Below are 6,339 nucleotides of genomic sequence, written 5' to 3' on the forward strand. Positions count from 1 at the left end.
CTTTATGCAGCCAAAAAAAATCTATTTTCAAATTTAAAAAAATGGAACGCTTCATTTTTATTTCGCCGCCCAAGTAACAACGGTAGCTGAATTGCAAGAGCAACGGCTGTTTACGGGTTGGTTTAAGGCGATCAAAGCTGCATAAAGTAAGCGCTCAAATGGTGTTTAAATAAGCGATGTGTAAGCTACTTTAAGTTTTTCAAACCAGTTCTCTCCCAAAAGCTGATAAAAAAGCTTAATAGCGGATTTTTTTTGCTAAACAATCTGCTTCTAAACAGCCATAAACATCAAACCGTTTTACGGCTGCTTAAAGGTGTTAAAATGTAGAGTGGAAGCTTTCATTATGCTCACAGCTTTCAAACTACTTTAAGTCTGCTTAAGGGTGTTAAAGTGGCTTTACAAACTTCTACCAAGTTTTCATTCGGCTCACAGCACACATACTGTCAGATCATAGAATTTCGCAATTTGGCTGACAGCAAAAGTTTGTCAGTTATCGACATTATCGACTGCTACACGCTAGACGGGCTAGGCTTCAGGTGTAAAGATATTCTCACTGTCTGTTCTGCAGATGCAAATGGGGCGGATCATACGGTGAGTGCTTATGGATCAAAAGATGGCGGGTTCAACTCCCGGAAAAAAGACATGCATTTTTAATTAGCTAGCTTTACTCTTACAAGTAAAGTTAATTAAAGTTATTCGAAACTAAAAATATCGCGTTCACGGCGAAATAAAAATGAAGCGTTCCATTTTTTTAAATTTGAAAATAGATTTTTTTTGGCTGCATAAAGGTTGATGAAGCGTTGATTAAGCAACTGGAAAAGTAGATTGCAAAACTATTTCTCGTTTTAAAAATAGAATTGACAGCATTGCGCAAATTGGCTATTTAAAAGTGCAAAAAAGTTTCTATTAAGCTTCATTGCAGCTTCGAAAGCAGCTATTAATTAGCCTGAAGCTTGATAAAATCACCAGATTTAGATGTTTAAGAGCTGAAAAAAGGTTTTCATTTCTAAACCTAAACCATAGATCAGCCACAAGTTGAATAAAATCAGCTATAAAAGCGTTTGATCGGCCTGAAATTGTTACTTGGGCGTGAACGCGATATTTTTAGTTTCGAATAACTTTAATTAACTTTACTTGTAAGAGTAAAGCTAGCTAATTAAAAATGCATGTCTTTTTTCCGGGAGTTGAACCCGCCATCTTTTGATCCATAAGCACTCACCGTATGATCCGCCCCATTTGCATCTGCAGAACAGACAGTGAGAATATCTTTACACCTGAAGCCTAGCCCGTCTAGCGTGTAGCAGTCGATAATGTCGATAACTGACAAACTTTTGCTGTCAGCCAAATTGCGAAATTCTATGATCTGACAGTATGTGTGCTGTGAGCCGAATGAAAACTTGGTAGAAGTTTGTAAAGCCACTTTAACACCCTTAAGCAGACTTAAAGTAGTTTGAAAGCTGTGAGCATAATGAAAGCTTCCACTCTACATTTTAACACCTTTAAGCAGCCGTAAAACGGTTTGATGTTTATGGCTGTTTAGAAGCAGATTGTTTAGCAAAAAAAATCCGCTATTAAGCTTTTTTATCAGCTTTTGGGAGAGAACTGGTTTGAAAAACTTAAAGTAGCTTACACATCGCTTATTTAAACACCATTTGAGCGCTTACTTTATGCAGCTTTGATCGCCTTAAACCAACCCGTAAACAGCCGTTGCTCTTGCAATTCAGCTACCGTTGTTACTTGGGTAGCGACCTAATTCCTTCAAACAAAATGTGCGTTTTCAATAGATGTGAAAGTGCTCAGAAGGCATAATTTGTGAGAAATGAACACGAAAGGAGATATTAAGGAAAAACGGATTTTTTAGGTCCACCCCGACCAAAAACTTTAAATTACCCCAGTCCATCAACCATAAAAGATAGGGCTTCCATTTCTTTAGCAAAGTTACTCAAAATGTAATGTTCTTTAACTTTGCAGAACATTTTATTAACCTAACTTCAACCATAAAAAAGTTTATATTTTGCACACGCCTACTATGGTGATCACCCTAATGCCATATACAGCAAAAAATGCGGAAGTTGAAATAACAAATTTTCTCCGAATATACTTTATACCTAGGACTAACAGTTTAAGCGTAATTACTTTTGTCCACCTAGATTTGAGTTTCATCCCACGGTGCGCCGTTTCGCTCGCAAATTTTAAAACCTTTATAACTGCTTGGAGCGATAAGGTAAAAACTTATGAACGGTAGCGGGTGCCTTCCACAACGCCGTGTGGTGTTCCATATCCGCCGCTGCTGCTGCTCAGTAAGAATGATTTTGATTCGATGTAATGCTTATTATGATACCTATAGGAAAACATTTCGAAACAAGGTAATTTTTCGATTTAAGGACAGTTTTTTCTAAGTAATTTTTATACAAAGCATCAGATTATGTTTTGTTCCGAAATATTTAATGTGCGAACCTGCATGTCCCATGCGGGTTAAAAGCTATCCTACTTCCTTTTATAAATCTTGATTTGGTTAAATTATGCATTTCAATCGAAAACGGGTTTTCAATTGAGAGATGTGAATATAATATTCAAATAAAGTATGGTTTAAAAATTCGTTAATTTAATCTTTAATCGTTTTAACTTTCATGTCCATATTATTCGCTACGAAATGTACAGAATGTTTTCGGATAGGTAGATAAGTGCGCTGCGCAGATAGCACGAAAGAAAGAAAAAACCCGATTTAATCCACCTAGTGGTGAAAGGAACCTTTGTTATACGGTCTTACTTGCTATTTGAGATAGAAATCGACACGGCTTCGGAACATAATTCATCTATTGGTTATCGATACGCAGTGCGTTGGTTTACATAAAATTTTTGAAAATTGAATAAGTTTACAAAATTTGATCAAAATAAGAACACTTTTAAATTTTGATAGATCCTTTTTTCATGAAATTGCTGAGTAAGGATAAGTAAGTTATTATTAATTTGTTGTTATTAATCTGAGTAAGTGCAAATAAAAGTAAATTGTAAGAGGAAATCTTATTCTTTAACATATACATTGTTTAGTAAAGGTCTAGTTTATAGGTTTTTGAACTATGCATAGTTTCCTGTAATGCTATTCCACAGAGAACAGACATCCATTCACGAACAAATTTTTTGGGAATTGTTGGATAAAATTTCAAATTAAAATCACCTAATATGCTAGCGTCACCACCACTATAGTTTCCCAACTAAATGATTCTTTTGATTTGCACACTGATAACCTTTGGCTCCTCTGGCGCTAGTTTATATGGACTATAAGCGTTATGCTAGCGCATGAAGCTAGCTGTTTTGAGTTTAGTGTAGAATTTTATGCGCCTTCAGCGACATCATCACTATAGTTTCCCAACTAATTTGACATAAGTTTTATCCAAGTAGGGACCTTTTGCTTGGATGTCTGTTCTCTGTGGCTATTCTATTTGAATCACATCAGTAGAGTTTTCTTGTATAATTTGCATCAATTTTTATTAACCTTCGGTTACTCACGCTGTTGTATTTGATACAACACGTGTAGGTTTTCCAACGCCATATTGTTATAAAGTTACAAAACGTTGTTTAACTAACGTATATTCTTCAACAAACTTATTGTGCGCAAAATGTCATAATTATTCAATGCATTAATAATTTAAACTGTTGGGAAAATGTATGCAGCAAAACTATCAGCAAATGTAAAATGTTTAAAATGTATCCGTCTGCTGGTAGTCGAGTAATTCGGAGTCAAAATTGGGGCATTCTTTATAATCAAAGTTCTACAGTTCCTAAACAAGCAAACATACAGGTATACTATTTTCAGCAAAGTTGTGTATTTTTATTATTTGTACAATTTTGTAGTACATATAAAAGTTATACAACAATTACAAAAAGAGCAAAAATAGAAAAACTGATTTTACAAATTCATATACAATAAATAAGATTTTTCTATCTTCGCTGCAGAGATAGAAGGTTACAGTCTTCAACAAAATTTCTTGTAATAATATGTTCTATAACTTTGCAGAACACATCAATGTGTTATATTGACACTGAAGAAAAATAAATTTTTTATTTCACTTTTAGGGGGATTAATCAAAATTTAAATTCTACCAGACGATAGAGCTTTCAATTTCAAGAAACTCTTACAATGGTTTAATAAACTTAAAACCAAGTTTTCCCAGTCAAAACTCCCTTGCACACATTTTCTTTGGTTTGGGACTATTTTGCGCGCGAGTAACTGTATTACAAAAGTTGGCGCGAGTGTTCGAGGGTTAATATCTTTTGACCGGTAAAACCAATTCTTATGAAATTTTGCATATATATTCGTAGTGTGAAAACCTCTCGTTTGATATTAAAATAATTGAAATTAGGTAAATTTTCTTCGTTAAAATCATTCTAAATTATTGTTAATTTTGGTGTGGTGTATTGAATTACTCATAACTTTCAAATTAAAGATCCAATCAAAAAATCATTCAATAGTGATCTATTAGGATATATTATCTTTCAAATGAGACTAATAGCGCATAAATCGGTTTGGCCATCTCTAAGAAACAGGCGATAATTATTACCTTGTCAAAACAGGTTTTTTAAGGCTAACTTTTAAACTACTTGTTTGTTTTCAATAAAGAAATCCTGAACAATTTAGATTTAATAAGGGCTTTCATTTGATACTAAGATCGTTGAAATCGGTCATGCAGTTCCGGAGAAACCCATGTCACGTATTTTTCACATTTTTGCTTATAACTTTTAAACGAAACTTCGTATCACGAAACAACTCAATAGTGATCTACTAGACAATAATACCTTTCAAACAAAAGTAATAGCGAACGATTCGGTTCAGCCATCTCTGAGAAACAGGCGATAGAAAAAATCATTACATACATACACACACACACACACACACACACACACACACAGACATTGCTCAAATCGTCGAACCCTATCGAATGGTATATGTGACTTGGCCCTCCGGGCCTCGGATCAATTTCGTGTTTTTCGACCAATTTTTAAACCTTTGTTATAGTATAACAAAGGTAAAAAGGCAGAGTATGAGTGGGGCGCTCGGCTGTCGGTTTTCGCCCGGTGCCGCTCCGTGCCCACTCAACACATATAAAACCGAACCTAACAAAAAAAATTGGCACCGATGTGCGGAGTCATATTTGTTCGTACGAGAGTCGGCGAAGTGCACTGAAACCGGGTGCGTGTGACGTATGAACGAAGTAGAATGTTTTAGCACGGCGTGCGGAGCGGCGCGTGCTTTCACATGTCTGCCTATATATAAGGCTAAAGCTGACACAAATACCAATACACAGAATGCACATGATGCGTACTTACACAACGATGAAAAGTTGTATTCGAATTTATTGAACACCCTGTAAACATCAAAACCCCAGTTTCTCCACTAGCATGTAATTAGGCCGATAAAATAGGCAATCGCTTACTGCTGTTGTCTGTTGTCACCGCAAAACTAGTTATCTTCAATGAACCGGTATGCAGGCAAAACCGACACGTTACCATCTGACTTTCTTTTGATCTGCTGTTGAAGTACAGCAATAGGCTCCACCGAATAGGCCCTTGGGTGGTGCTGTTTGTTCATCGCAATTTCCCAGGTTTCTACAGATAGATATAGCTGGTTTTTGGTAGACGATAAGCCTTTGATAAGCCCCAAAAATCAGCTTTATGGTTAATTGCGCAACTAAGAGATTACGGTGGGCGCTCGCGCAGTACCAACCATTGAGTTATTCGGGGAATCGTTCCTCATTTCTGGCGACTATAACGTACACTATAAATTTCATAACGTTTTATTAAGACTAAAATACACTCAGATATTCAGTATATGTTATTCTACCATTTGGTATAACAATCTTGTCTCAAATAAATATAGTTCCTACATATTTGCTGAATATTGTTCAGGCTATTGTTCAATGGGCCGAAAATACCCACACGTACCCTACTTATTCTGTGCCACATCACGGCCTTCTTTACGAATTTGTTAGCAAACACGAACTTATATTTGCCACGCACAGTTGTAATGTAAAATTTTTAAAGTTGCATGAAATCCATTTTCACGTAGGGTTCCTTGTCCATTAAAATACATCCGCTGAATTTCGTCAAAACTTGCTCGTACAAGCGCCCAATACGCTGCTTGGCTACCAAATTCTGCTACTGGCACTGTACGACATAGAACCTTGTTGAGCGAAGATATTTCGCGTGGTTTGATAATTGGTCTCGTACCTTCTAGCCAAATCCCGGATGGAGATGTCAGAATTGGAATTAACGCACCTCAATATCTTCATCCTCAGCTGTCGGTCTTTAGTTCGGGTTTGGTGTGGCGGAATATTTTGA

The sequence above is a fragment of the Sabethes cyaneus genome, chromosome 2 (genome assembly GCF_943734655.1).
Source record: "Sabethes cyaneus chromosome 2, idSabCyanKW18_F2, whole genome shotgun sequence".
NCBI classification, from domain to species: Eukaryota; Metazoa; Arthropoda; class Insecta; order Diptera; family Culicidae; genus Sabethes; species Sabethes cyaneus.